The sequence below is a fragment of the Haematobia irritans genome, chromosome 3, assembly GCF_050003625.1.
Source record: "Haematobia irritans isolate KBUSLIRL chromosome 3, ASM5000362v1, whole genome shotgun sequence".
NCBI classification, from domain to species: domain Eukaryota; kingdom Metazoa; phylum Arthropoda; class Insecta; order Diptera; family Muscidae; genus Haematobia; species Haematobia irritans.
In genome coordinates this window covers 108,085,395-108,101,669 of record NC_134399.1, presented here as the reverse complement: position 1 = coordinate 108,101,669, position 16,275 = coordinate 108,085,395, and the positions used below count along the sequence as shown (strand labels likewise).

At 29.5% G+C, this 16,275-nt stretch overlaps 1 long non-coding RNA gene across 1 annotated transcript; it reads left to right on the top strand.

Annotated features, from left to right (window-relative positions):
• The first annotated feature begins 2,635 nt into the window (after positions 1–2,635).
• On the top strand, positions 2,636–8,845 carry LOC142228985 (uncharacterized). The gene is made up of 2 exons (XR_012720295.1): positions 2,636–3,034; positions 7,585–8,845. It is a non-coding gene; the product is annotated as an uncharacterized LOC142228985 (long non-coding RNA).
• Positions 8,846–16,275: the final 7,430 nt, after the last annotated feature.

The following is a 16,275-nucleotide window of genomic DNA, read 5'->3' as shown; positions in this document are numbered from 1 at the left end:
GTGAAAATTTTACTTCTATAGAAAATATCGTCAACATTTTATTTCTATAGCAAATTTGCAAAATTTTATTTCTGTAGTAAATTTGGCAACACTTTATTTCTTTAGAAAACTTTGTTAAAATTTTAGTTCATTAGAAAATTTTGAAAAATTACCGATTTGATGAAAATGTATCAAAACCAATCAAATTCCATTTGGTCCGATGGTCCAGATTTAAAAATTAATAGATTTATGGACCAAAATCAATCAAATTCCATTTGGTCCGATGGTCCAAATCTAAAAATTAATAGTTTTATGGACCAATTTTGGTCCGTCCGGACAAAAATTGCAACCCTGTACTTATCTCTCTTTCTTTTTACTATGTAGGGTTAGATTTTTTTAATAAACCACCAAATATTTTAGGAATGCAAATATGTAAAAATGGGCTTCCAAAATTTGTGAACACTATATATATATATAAATATATATATATATATATATATATATATATATATATATATATATATATATATATATATATATATATATATATATATATATATATATATATATATATATATATATATATATATATATATATATATATATATATATATATATATATATATATATATATATATATATATATATATATATATATATATATATATATATATATATATATATATATATATATATCAATTTAAAAAGCAGATAGGACAAAATAATTCATTTTAGTATACTCACCCAAAGAAAAAATACTTTCCTCCGGAAAGAAATTTTAGACAAAAAAAATTCTCCTTTGTATGAAGAGTAACGAGTAAACTAACATTGTCTAAAATTACGTTCCTCAGCAAAGAAAACTCTTCTTTTATGGTACATTCAAAATGTTTATATGTTCTCCAGTTGCAGTGTACGATTTGTTGGAAGTAACTAATGTAATCGTTTCACTTGTAGGTGTACGGAATTTAAGGATTAATATAAGAAATATTTAACTCTTAAACTACCTTCAGCTGTTGAAGTCGGATATCAAAAATGACCTTTCGGAGGAAGCATTTGGAAAGGGCATCGATAGCAATGTTGATGCATACATGCTTATATTTAGGGATTTGTGTTTATCTCCCGCGTATGTTCTTCTCTAAATTGATGCTAGAACTACAGCGAATTACGTTGAGAAATGTTTTAATTCATTAAATGTTAAAAATTTTTTACCCCTAAAAAAAAACCAAATAAATGTTACCCCTAAAAATCACCCCAAACGTAATAAAACTCCCTAAATTTGGCAACACTGTTGCATTGGTGCTTTTTGCCCTTCGGGAGTTGGCATCACTGGTTAAAGAGACATCCTCTCTCTCTCTCTTTAGCTCTGCTAGGGCACATACGTCTGCGCCAGGGATGGAAAAGTACAAAAAGGAATTTTTTAGAGCTAAAACAGTACTAAATTTTGGTTTTTGTTCAACAAAAACACTACAGCGATGAGTTCATTAAATTCATTTCTAATAAGGCTGGCATTCTTTAAAAAAATTCTCATTTTTTTATTTTTTGTTTATGCACCGGTATGCACCTCTAGCGAAATATTCGGTAGCAAAAATTTATTTAAGTCTACAAAAAAAAAATACAGGGCTGTGTACACAAATTTTAAACCAGCTAATCGCTTTTAAAAATTGTTAATATATGTTCCAAATATTCCTCAAATAAATTGTTTATTATTTACAGACCTTTTTAAAAATTTTACGCACACAATGATTGTAATAAATTAAATGTTTGCTGCAAAATATGCTTTTGACAACCCTGTTATTTTCACTAGAGGTGCGTACCAGCTTACGAAATTGAACGCTACCGAAAATTTCGTTAGCATAAGTAGCAATGCATTTCTTGTGGGAATGAAATTTTTCGCTTAACACTTTAAAATTGAAAAAAATATATATATATATTTTCATTTTTGCTCTCACTGGGAAATAATTTACTTACACTAGGAATTACATTGTTTAAATTTCCTGATATTCTATTTTTTAGTGTAAAATCATTTTAATTGAATTTTTGGTTTCAAGGAATTGTCCATACTTTCTTATTTCAAAAGTATTTCAATAACCCCACAAACATTTCATTGAAAGATTATTGTCAAGAACTTCTTTAGACTGTATTTTAATGTTACCACTGTTCACAAGTTTTAAAAATCAAATTTTGTTTGTCTCAATGTTAAATTATTTTTGAGTTTTAAATCCGCTTACAAAGATTACCGTAGTATTGTAATGGTTGGCATTATTTTAGTACACGATCGATAACTTCTTTTCTAGAAAGTGTTCGTGTGGAAGCGTAATATAGAATCACATGCATTTCCGACCCAAACATATTTCAAATTTTATAAAATCGAAAGTTTCTTTCCGCATGAGCTTGTCAGTTTTGCTAAATTTGTAAGGATACATTCGCAAAATAATAAAATATTTTGTCAAAATTATTGTACCATGAATAGTGATATAGGTTCATACACAAAAAGACTAAATCATTTGCGGGAGTACTACGGTACTGACTAGGGTGAAAAAGTATTGAAAAAAAGTACTATAGTACTGAATTTGCCATTCCTGGCCTACGCACAGTAACATGTGAAGTTAATTTCAGCTAGACGATGTGAGAACACTTTCCACGAGTCACAGTTTTAGTCTGCAGTTGACGCGTTTGAGAATAGGTCAGAGAGCGCGAGAAATGGGTTGGACGTAATTCGTTCATTCACTATTCAAGTGGTGTCATTGAATTGATTTTGTTTGAATAAAAAATTACAATGAAATGTGTGAATGTGGTCGATGATCAAAAGAAAGGGTAGCCTAGGCTTACCACAAACAAAAAACAAACAAACACCATGTCTAATGGTAAAGACATGCCGAAACAAATTAAAATACAATAGTGATCGCCTAATGGCAAAAAGAAAAAGATTGTTTGTTCCAAAACACCGACCACGCTGGCATCTTGACCACCAAGGTAGTGAAAGAAGCATGTTTGACGAATGGAATTCTTCATTTGGCGGTAATCTACAATGGGTGGCCGTACAATTCCCATGAATGTAAGTTCATAAACCAATATTGTCTTTAAATGATATTTATTTATCCGTAATGACTTGCACTTTTATGACATAAGCTCTTAAGTGAAATAGGCTAGAGGGAATGACAATTTTCAAATGTCTATTAAATAAAAAAGACATTGAAGCAGAAAACTAAAACAAAACAAAACGTTTCCATTTGTCTCGTTCCGTACAATCCACATAAAAAAACGAAACAAAACGAAACCCAGGATAACGGTTTGTATTGTTTTTGTTCCTGAGTACAAACCAAAGACAATATACCTTAGAAGACGGGAAATTGGCTACTGAAACTGCCGTTTACTCGTTTGGTTCGACACATTACACTGCAAATAAAAATAAATTAAGAGTTGGAAATATCTTAGAACAAACGGGAAAATATGACTTTTAATTTATTGCTCAAAATTTAACATTGTTCAATTCAAAAATTTAAGTTTTTCATTTAAAAAAATGCAAATAAAAAAAAATATTATTGGAAAAATAATACCTGCTATATTGGTAAATAAGAATGTGTTTGGTTATGTTCCATTGTTATGTTTTATTCACATTTCGTTACCGAACGAAATAATTTGGCGCCACATATCCGAACAGTGTTAAAGCAATCGTTTTGTTTTGTTCTCTTGTGGTTTGAAATGTTTGTTGTTTTGTTTTCATCTGCGTACAAAACCACTCACAAAAATGGAAAGGTTTGTGACTTTGAATTAGAGGTGTGCGCGTGACTAAAATTTCACTCACGCACATTCACGAAGCAAAATGTTTATTCACGCACGATACGTGTGGTAGCCAATCCCACTCACACACATTCACGAAATGGAAACCAGTACTCACGCACGAACTACTTTTAACACTCACGCACGGTTCACGACAAATTCACGAGACTCACGACATTTTCCAAACGGAAATCAGCAAAGGTAACAAAATTCAAAAATAGAATAAGTTCGAGACCTATTTCAGTTTACATACGAGTATGAATTAAATATTAATTTTTTTCGTGAGCGTGATTTTGCAGAACATTTCGTGTCACGCGCACACCTCTACTTTGAATGATATGTACGTCAATCTTTTCGTTTGTTTTATATCATAATTAATTTCATGTAAACAATCGTTGATTTAGTAAAAAAGGCGAAGAATTGATCCGGGACGATGCTGACATAAACAAAAAGTTCGACGTTAAACTAATGCTAAATTTAAATTAAAGCAAATGATACTTTTTGTAAAATAAAAATAAATAAATACAATTTTCACAAAAATTGCTATAGAAATAAAATTTTGACAAATTTTTCTATAGAAATAAAAATTTTGACAAAATTTTCTATAGACATAAAATTAGGAGAAAATTTTCTATAGAAATAAAATATTGACAAAATTTTCTAGAGAAATGAAATTTTGACCAAATTTTCTAGAGAAATTAAATTTTGACAAAATGTTCTATAGAAATAAAATTATGAGAAAATTTTCTATAGAAATAAATTTTTGACAAAATTCTTTATAGAAATAAAATGTTTACAATATTTTCTATAGAAATAAAATGTTGACGAAATTTTTTATAGAAATAAAATTTTGAATTTCTATTTTCTATAGAAATAAATTTAATTATTTATTTCTTTATTTATTCAGTATTTGGATAATTCACAATATAATCCTTACAGACTCGCTAATTTCTAATTTGTATATATACTTCCAAAATGTTCTACTTAAAAATGTACTAATTTCTAAAATAAAATACATCCAGAATTGATCAAAATCTTTTAAAGGAAAATTTTGACAAAATTCTCTACAGAAATAAAATTTTGATAATAAAGGGTGATTCTTTTGAGGTTAGGATTTTCATGCATTAGTATTTGACAGATCACGTGGGATTTCAGACATGGTGTCAAAGAGAAAGATGCTCAGTATGCTTTGACATTTCATCATGAATAGCCGAACGATCTGCCACAACGTCGAATTTTCAGTGAATGGGCCCTAGAAAAGTTGGCAGAAAATCCGCTTTTTTATCGACAAATTTTGTTCAGCGATGAGGCTCATTTCTGGTTGAATGGCTACGTAAATAAGCAAAATTGCCGCATTTGGAGTGAAGAGCAACCAGAAGCCGTTCAAGAACTGCCCATGCATCCCGAAAAATGCACTGTTTGGTGTGGTTTGTACGCTGGTGGAATCATTGGACCGTATTTTTTCAAAGATGCTGTTGGACGCAACGTTACGGTGAATGGCGATCGCTATCGTTCGATGCTACCAAACTTTTTGTTGCCAAAAATGGAAGAACTGAACTTGGTTGACATGTGGTTTCAACAAGATGGCGCTACATGCCACACAGCTCGCGATTCTATGGCCATTTTGAGGGAAAACTTCGGAGAACAATTCATCTCAAGAAATGGACCGGTAAGTTGGCCACCAAGATCATGCGATTTGACGCCTTTAGACTATTTTTTGTGGGGCTACGTCAAGTCTAAAGTCTACAGAAATAAGCCAGCAACTATTCCAGCTTTGGAAGACAACATTTCCGAAGAAATTCGGGCTATTCCGGCCGAAATGCTCGAAAAAGTTGCCCAAAATTGGACTTTCCGAATGGACCACCTAAGACGCAGCCGCGGTCAACATTTAAATGAAATTATCTTCAAAAAGTAAATGTCATGGACCAATCTAACGTTTCAAATAAAGAACCGATGAGATTTTGCAAATTTTATGCGTTTTTTTAAAAAAAAAGTTATCAAGCTCTTAACAAATCACCCTTTATTTTCTATAGAAATAAAATGTTGACGAAATTTTTTATAGAAATAAATTTTTTTATTGTCATAAAATCTTGACAACATTTTCTATAGAAATAAAATTTTGACAAAAATTTCTATAGAAATAAAATTTTGAAAAAATTTTCTATAAAAATAAAATAAATAAAAGTTTCTATAGAAATAAAATGTTGACAAAATGTTCTATAGAAATACAATTTTGTCAAAATTTTCTAGAGAAATTAAATTTTGACAAAATTTTCTATAGAAATAAAATTATGAGAAATTTTTCTATTGAAATAAATTTTTGACAAAATTCTCTATAGAAAAAAAAATTTTTGAGAATGTCTTCTATAGAAATAAAATGTTGACAAAATCTTCTATAGAAATAAAATTATTACAAAATTTTCTGTAGAAATTAAATATTGACCAAATTTTCTATAGAAATTAAATATTGACCAAATTTTCTATTCGAATAAAATTTTGGCAAAATTTTCCATAGGAAAGGTATAAAACCTAAAGTTTTTCTATAAAAAATAAAATTATGACTATATTTTCTATAAAGTTAAAATTAAGTCAACATCTTTACAAATTTTAATTTCCTTTTTAGTTCATACTGTCAAGTTTATAAATTATAAAGTTATGACTATATTTTCTATAAAGTCAAAATTAAGTCAACATCTTTATAAATTTTAATTTCCTTTTTAGTTCATACTATCAAGTTCATTAGATGTAAGTTCTTCCTTTTTGTAGGAATAGCGATTTTCCATTTTTGATGTAACCTAAAAATATTTAAAACTTCGGCACATTTGGAATTCAAAGAATATTTATACACCAAAATTAATTATCTCGATTAGCAGTGATCATAAAAAAAAAATTTTCTCTAGGATAAAATTTTGACAAAATTTTCCATAGAAAAGAAATTAAATTTAGACAAGTATTTCTATAAAAAAAAATTAAATAAATTTTCTATAAAGTAGAATTTAAGTCAACATTTTTACAAACTTTGATTTTTTTTAGTTCGTACTATCAAGTCCATTAGGTGTAAGTACTCCCATTTTGTAGAAGTAGCAATTTGGTCGTGTTGGTGTAAACTAAAAATATTTAAAACTTCGACACATATTTATACACCAAAATTAATTATTTCGATTAGGAGTGATTATAAAATAATAAATAAACTTGAAGAGATACAAAAAAACTATAACCCAACAAAATTGCTCCGGTGTAATAGTGTATTAGTATTTCGAAGTGCAAAATTAGAATGTTTCTAAATTAGCATAAAGTGTTGGGGACACAAAAACATTTTTGTAACATATATTTGTACATCACATTTATATTTATTTATTTAAAAGCAATTATATTTTTTACAAACTTCGAACCATACTACATTGAAAGAACCATACTACATTAATTTCATTCCTAAGGAAAGCATTCTTCGTTGGGTGACTTCAGACTCTCTACACTGAAAGAAGGGCGTTCTTTTCTGAAGAACAAAATTTTAGACAAACGAAGTTTTTTTTTTTGACGTTAACAAATTTCTTTAAAAACAAATAAATAGATTGGAGATAATCGACAATCGCAACGCTTCTCATAAATTCGAGTTTATTTGCTCTTAAAGAAAATACTTTTTAACAAAGGGAAATTTCTTTTGTCTAAAATGTCGTTCCATTTTTATCTTTGGCTGTAGACTAGTAAAAGTGATTGGGGATAAAATTATTGCAAAAACATTCTTTGTACCCGAACATTATTTGTTTCATACCGAAATATTTTTAATTCTTATTAACAATTTTTTTTTTAAATCTCTCATTTCAGATAACCTATATGGATTTTTGGGTCGCAATTAGAGCTTCTCCGTTCTACATATAACATCTAGTAATCGTATCAATGTGAGAAAAGCTGCATTTAAGTTAAAAACAAAAAATGCCAAACGAGTTGGATATTGCTCGCAATATTTTATTAGTAAATTATTATAAGATTAACATCTTATTTTACAAAAATTATTCCACTGTAGTTAATTAAGTTAAGTAATATATACTTCCTTCGAAAAGATTCATTTTGCTGATTAGGCCATTTTATGAAAACTGCAATGATACCAAATAGGAATCTTTCATAAAATGGCCTTTCAACATTACTACTAAAATACGATTGTCGTAATTAGATTTTTTTTGTTCTAATATTTACCTATTCAATATGTACAGTTCTGTACAGTTGTGTTTTATATTTCATAGATTCCAATATTTTCAAGATTAATACCAAATTGCCACCTGCATAGTTGCTTTACCCAATTTTTTTCTGTTATTTATGTATACGCAAATACGCATGGGTTCTTGTCTATAGGCAGATGTGTTATCAGCGGTCTACCTAAATATAATAAAACCATTAGAGATGATAACACACAGATTAGTATGCTAGACATGCGTATAGTAATAAAATCCATTTGAAGGATTTTCCTCTCGGAGAGGTAGCAGCAAACGCTTAGCTATAATTAGAATTTGATCACGTCGGGTTCACCAAAATGTACAAGACTCGTGGTTGTACATCGAAGACACAGGCGAAGGAAAAAAAGAAAACGATGTGAACGACACGATGGTTTAGTGGAAAACTCAATTTATTGTTAAATTTACTTATATACTAGATTGACTTATATACTAAATAGTAAAATCCTTCTTATTCTAATCATAGCTAAGCGTTTGCTACTACCTCTTCGTTTGGAAAATCCTTCATATTTTTTTATTACTATACACATGTGTATCATACTAATATGTGTGTCATCATATCTAATGGTTTTATTATATTTAGGTAGACCGCTAATAACACAATATTTTGATTTATTTGGCTAATAATTCAGATAAAGATATTGTACTTTCAAAAAGAATTATTGTATTTTTTTCTAAAAACTGAGTTGGTATTATGACAAAAACGTTTCAAGAAAAAAGTCGATACAATTTTAAAATTATTCCTCTTTTGTCATACAATTTTCATGTATGGAAAATCGGGTTTACTGATACACACAAAATCCATTTCTTTGTTGCGAGTATGTTTGTCATGGGTATAGTTTTCTAACACTGTTATATAGTCCACAGAAGAAATAAAGTAAAACACAGAACTTCAAAAAATATCGTCCGTGGAAAATTATCGTAACACACAAAACCAACTAAACGATACAAACACAAAAAACTAACTGATAGTTACAATTTTGGATCTACAAGTATTATTATATTTGATTCAAAAAGGGAATTTTGTTGGCGTGAAATTTCGTTTCGGAACAAAGTTTATGTTTTTTGTGTGTATATAATTTTTAACGACACTTCTCTTTATTGCGAGAAAGTGTTTTCTTTTTTCTAAGGAACAGTTTTCATAAGAATCCTGTTTAATTATTAAATATTATATAAATTAATATTTTTGATATACCTTTTCGTAAGTTTCTTGTCCCGAGCAGCTTCCGATGTTTTTGGGCCTCGATGAAAAGCAAAAAAAAATCAGACTTCTATTTCGATTTTTCTCCTTGACTTTCGAATGAATTGCTAAACAATAAAAAAAAATTCTTGTAAACTAATTCTAATGTTAAACTCTAGTTTCTTACTTTGAAACCATAATTATTCCACTAAATAGGCATTATATAACACATCACCAAAAAGTATACTCTTCGGGTATTTCTATGTAAGCATTTTAAAAACTTTGAACAGTAAACAAACTTACATGTAAAGCACCAATTGGATTTATTCAAATTATTTGGCGAGTATGTTTGTCATGGTTATATTTTTCTAACATTGTTATATAGTCCACAGAAGAAATAAAGTAAAACACATCGTCCGTGGAAAATTATCGTAACACACAAAACCAACTTAACGATACAAACATAAAAAACTAACTGATACTTTCAATTTTGGAACCCAAAAGAATAACCTGTTGGATAAGGAGAGGAAGCGGATATTAAATTAAAATGTGGCAGAAATCTTTGTTGCTACAAGTATTATTATATTTGCCTCTAAACGGGGATTTTGTTGGCGTGAAATTTCGTTTCGGAACAAAGTGTAGGTTTTTTTGTAGGTATATTATTTTTACCGACACTTCTCTTTATTGGGAGAAAGTGTTTTCTTTTTTTCTAAAGATCGGTTTTCATAAGAATCCTGTTCAATTATTAAATATTATATAAATTAAAATAAATTTCTTACACCTTTTAGTAAATTTATTGTCTCGAGCAGCTTCCGATGTTTTTGGGCCTCGATGAAAAGCAAAAAAACAGTAGATTCGAACTCGAATTCCATTTTTCTCCTGGACTTCCGAATGAATTGTTAAACAACAAATTAAATCGTTGTAAAATAATTCTAATGTTAAACTCTAGTTTCTTACTTTCAAACTATAATTATTGCACTAAATAGGTATTATATAACACATCACCAAAAAAATACTCTTCGGGTATTTCGATGTAAGCATTTTAAAAACTTTGAACAGTAAACAAACTTACATGTAAAGCACCAAATGGATTTATTCAAATTATTTGGCGAGTATGTTTGTCATGGGTATAGTTTTCTAACACTGTTATATAGTCCACAGAAGAAATAAAGTAAAACACATCGTCCGTGGAAAATTATCGTAACACACAAAACCAACTTAACGATACAAGCATAAAAAACTAACTGATAGTTTAAATTTTGGAATCCGAAACAATAACCTGTTGGATAAGGAGAGGAAGCGGATATTAAATTAAACTGTAGCAAAAATCTGTGTTGCTACAAGTATTATTATATTTGCCTCAAAACAGGGATTTTGTTAGCGTGAAATTTCGTTTCGGAACAAAGTGTAGGTTTTTTTTTTGTATGTATATTATTTTTATCGACACTTCTCTTTATTGCGAGAAAGTGTTTTCTTTTTTCTAAAGAACAGTTTTCATAAGAATCCTGTTGAATTATTAAATATTATATAAATTAATATTTTTCATACACGGTTTTGTAACTTTATTATCTCGAGCAGCTTCCGATGTATTTGGGCCTCGATGAAAAATAAAAAAACAGTGGATATCGAATACGAATTCGATTTTTCTCCTGGACTTCCGAATGAATTGTTAAACAACAAAATAAATCGTTGTGAACTAATTCTAATATTAAACTCTAGTTTCTTTTAAACTATAATTATTGCACTAAATAGGTATTATATAAAACATCACCACAAAATACTCTTCGGGTATTTCGATGTAAGCATTTTAAAAACTTTGAACTGTAAACAAACTTACATGTAAAGCACCAATTGGATTTATTCAAATTATTTGGCGAGTATGTTTGTCATGGGTATAGTTTTCTAACACTGTTATATAGTCCACAGAAGAAATAAAGTAAAACACATCGTCCGTGGAAAATTATCGTAACACACAAAACCAACTTAACGATACAAGCATAAAAAACTAACTGATAGTTTCAATTTTGGAACCCAAAAGAATAACCTGTTGGATAAGGAGAGGAAGCGGATATTAAATTAAAATGTGGCAGAAATCTTTGTTGCTACAAGTATTATTATATTTGCCTCAAAACGGGGATTTTGTTAGCGTGAAATTTCGTTTCGGAACAAAGCGTAGGGTTTTTTGTATGTATATTATTTTTATCGACACTTCTCTTTATTGTGAGAAAGTGTTTTCTTTTTTCTAAAGATCGGTTTTCATAAGAATCCTGTTCAATTATTAAATATTATATAAATTAAAATAAATTTTCTACACCTTTTAGTAAATTTATTGTCTCGAGCAGCTTCCGATGTTTTTGGGCCTCGATGAAAAGCAAAAAAACAGTAGATTCGAACTCGAATTCCATTTTTCTCCTGGACTTCCGAATGAATTGTTAAACAACAAAATAAATCGTTGTAAAATAATTCTAATGTTAAACTCTAGTTTCTTACTTTCAAACTATAATTATTCCACTGAATAGGCATTATATAACACATCACCAAAAAGTATACTCTTCGGGTATTTCGATGTAAGCATTTTAAAAACTTTGAACATTAAACAAACTTACATGTAAAGCAATAATTGGATTTATTCAAATTATTTGGCGAGTATGTTTGTCATGGGTATAGTTTTCTAACACTGTTATATAGTCCACAGAAGAAATAAAGTAAAACACATCGTCCGTGGAAAATTATCGTAACACACAAAACCAACTTAACGATACAAGCATAAAAAACTAACTGATAGTTTAAATTTTGGAATCCGAAACAATAACCTGTTGGATAAGGAGAGGAAGCGGATATTAAATTAAACTGTAGCAAAAATCTGTGTTGCTACAAGTATTATTATATTTGCCTCAAAACAGGGATTTTGTTAGCGTGAAATTTCGTTTCGGAACAAAGTGTAGGTTTTTTTTTTGTATGTATATTATTTTTATCGCCTCGATCAAAAGCAAAAAAACAGTAGATTCGAACTCGAATTCCATTTTTCTCCTGGACTTCCGAATGAATTGTTAAACAACAAAATAAATCGTTGTAAAATAATTCTAATGTTAAACTCTAGTTTCTTACTTTCAAACTATAATTTTTCCACTGAATAGGCATTATATAACACATCACCAAAAAGTATACTCTTCGGGTATTTCGATGTAAGCATTTTAAAAACTTTGAACATTAAACAAACTTACATGTAAAGCAATAATTGGATTTATTCAAATTATTTGGCGAGTATGTTTGTCATGGGTATAGTTTTCTAACACTGTTATATAGTCCACAGAAGAAATAAAGTAAAACACAGAACTACAAAAAATATCATCCGTGGAAAATTATCGTAACACACAAAACCAACTAAACGATACAAACATAAAAAACTAACTGATAGTTTCAATTTTGGAACCCAATAGAAAAACCTGTTGGGTAAGTAGAGGAAGCGGATATTAAATGAAACTGTGGCAGAAATCTTTGCTGCTACAAGTATTATTATATTTGCCTCAAAAAGGGAATTTTGTTGGCGGGAAATTTCGCTTCGGAACATAGTATAGGTTTTTTGTGTGTATATTATTTTTATCGACACTTCTCTTTATTGCGAGAAATTGTTTTCCTTTTTTTTTAAAGAACAGTTTTCATAAGAATTCTGTTCAATTATTAAATATTATATAAATTAATATTTGCCATACACCTTTTAGTAAATTTATTTAAAATAAAAAAAAAACAGATTTAGAATTCCAATTCGATTTTTCTCCTGGACTTTCGAATGAATTGCTAAACAACAAAATAAATCAGTGTAAACTAGTTCTAATGTAAAGCTCTAGTTTCTTACTTTCAAACTTTAATTATTCTACTAAATAGGTACTATATAACATGGGTATAGTTTTCTAACACTGTTATATTGTCCACAGAAGAAATCAAGTAAAACACAGAACTACAAAAAATATCGTCCCTTGAAAATTATCGCAACACACAAAACCAACTAAACGATACAAGCATAAAAAACTTACTGATAGCTTCAACTTTGGATCTCAATAGAATAACCTGTTGGATAAGGAGAAGAAGCGGATATTAAAAGCATGAAACACATTTTGACGGCAACGTTAAATGAAACTGTGGCAGATATCTTTGCTGCTACAAGTATTATTATATTTGCCTCAAAAAGGGAATTTTGTTGGCGGGAAATTTCGCTTCGGAACAAAGTATAGGTTTTTTGTGTGTATATTATTTTTATCGACACTTCTCTTTATTGCGAGAAACTGTTTTCTTTTTTTTTCCTAAAGAACAGTTTTCATAAGAATTCTGTTCAATTATTAAATATTATATAAATAAATATTTGACATACACCTTTTAGTAAATTTATTTAAAATTAAAAAAAAAAAACAGATTTAGAATTCCAATTCGATTTTTCTCCTGGACTTTCAATGAATTGCTAAACAACAAAAAAAATCATTGTAAACTAGTTCTAACGCAAAGCTCTAGTTTCTTACTTTCAAACTTTAATTATTCTACTAAATAGGTATTATATAACATGGGTATAGTTTTCTAACACTGTTATATTGTCCACAGAAGAAATCAAGTAAAACACAGAACTACAAAAAATATCGTCCCTTGAAAATTATCGCAACACACAAAACCAACTAAACGATACAAGCATATAAAACTTACTGATAGCTTCAATTTTGGATCTCAATCGAATAACCTGTTGGATAAAGAGAAGAAGCGGATATTAAACGCATGCAACTCATTTTGACGGCAACGGAAACGTTAAATGAAACTGTGGCACAAATCTTTGTTGCTACGAGTATTATTATATTTGCCTCAAAAAGGGAATTTTGTTAGCGTGAAATTTCGTTTCGTAACAAAGTATAGGATTTTTGTGTGTATATTATTTTTATCGACACTTCTCTTCATTGTGAGAAAGTGCTTTCTTTTTTCTAAACGACATTTTCATAAGAATCCTGTTCAATTATAAAATATTATATAAATTAATATTTTTCATACACGTTTTAGTAAATTTATTGGCTCGAGAATTTTTCGATGTTTTAGGACCTTGATGAAAAACAAAAAAAAATAGATTTAGAATTCGAATTCGATTTCGATTTTTCTCTTGGACTTTCGAAATAAATCGTTGTAAACTAATTCTAATTTTAAACTCTACTATCTTACTTTCAAACTTTAATTATTCTACTAATAAGGTATTATATAACACATCACCAAAAACATTATCCAGAATCAATACAAATATATCCATATTAAATGTATTCAAAATATTGTTTATCAATTATATGACCCCATAAATACTCTTCGGGTATTTCTATGGGAGACGAAATAATCGTTTATTATATAGCATTTTAAATCTCTCAATGTAAATTTATATAAATGAATTTATTGATATTTTAGATATTATTGTACATTTATAAGTAATAAAAAGAAAATAAAAAAGTAAAATATTTTTTGTTTGTTTTTAAATTAAAGAGTGTTTTTTACTTATTTTTAAACTTACATCTGTATGTCTCTCCATCAGCAAAAACGACATCCGAATAAAACATGATGGGCTAGAAACCAGAGATGGTCTTTATCAAATTTTTTTAGATTGTGCGACTGTCGTAAAGTTATAAACGTCTTAAACGGCACATACGTGTCGTAAATATAGAAAAAGTAATAAACATCGCAAACTCAAAATGCTTCAGTTGTTTTTTTTTTTTAATTTGAGCAGTATTGAGTTTAATTGACGACAACTTTTCATACAAAACTTCAGATTAGACTGTCAAAAGCTTAAGAAACTCAACTACAGTGAAACCTCTCAAACGTGGACACTCTGAAAACCGAACACCCCCCAAACATGGACAGTTGTCTGGGGTGTTTGCTATATTAATACATTAAAATTAACTTGTGATACCTGGACATCTCTCAAAGGTGGACAAAATTTAGGCGACCGCGGGCCAGATATAGAATTTGATTGTTATGAAGGTGGAGTAGTTTTTATGGTAGGGACCAGAGAATGAAACCATTTTTGTCGGTTTGATTGAAATCGGTTCAGATTTAGATATAGCTCCCATATACATCTTACGCCCGATATGCACAAACTCGTATATGGCTCCAGAAGCCAAGATTTTTTTTTCTGATTTACTTCAAATTTTGCACAAGGATTATATTTGATAGTATCGTCAAGTGTGCCAAGTTTGATTTCAATCGGTTCAGATAGCCCCCATACATTTACAGAAATGCACTATTTCACCCGAGTTAGTGAGGTTTAATGCAATGCAATCGTTGGAAAGTTATTTTAGAGAGCGTGAAAACAAAAATTACGAAAATTAAACATTTTTGGGACAAGGAACCAGTTTTTTAATATTTTTTTTTGATTTTTAAAAATTGCCGATTTTGTTATGAGATGAAAACTCAAAACGTATCTTTATTTATAGTCCTATAAGGAACAAACAAAAAAGATAGGGAAATATATACAAAATCAAGTAAGGAAAGTCTAAAGTCGATATGTTGGTATTTTGACCACTTTTGTCGAAATCAGAAAAACATATATATGGGAGCTATATCTAAATCTGAACCGATTTCCACCAAATTTGGCACGCATAGCTACAATGCTAATTCTACTCCCTCAACTCAAAATTTCAACTAATTCGGAGTTAAAAAATTGGCCTCCGTGGTCATATGAGTGTAAATCGGGCGAAAGTTATATATGAGAGCTATATCTAAATCTGAACCGATTTCAATAAAATTTGGCACACTTGACTACAATACTAATTGTACTCCTAGTGCAAAATTTCAACCAAATTGGGGTAAAACTCTGATTTCTTCCAAAATCAATAGGGTTCTATTCTGAGCCAAGACACGTACTTGTGCCAAATTTGAAGTCGATTGGACTATAACTGCGACTTTGATTACAAAAATGTGTTCACGGACAGACGGACATGGCTATATCGACTCAGGAGCCCACCCAGAGCATGTTTGCCAAAGACACCATATGTCTATCTCGTCTCCTTCTGGGTGTTGCAAACATATGCACTAACTTATAATACCCTGTTCCACAGTGTGGCGCAGGGTATAAAAATTACGACGGAAGGT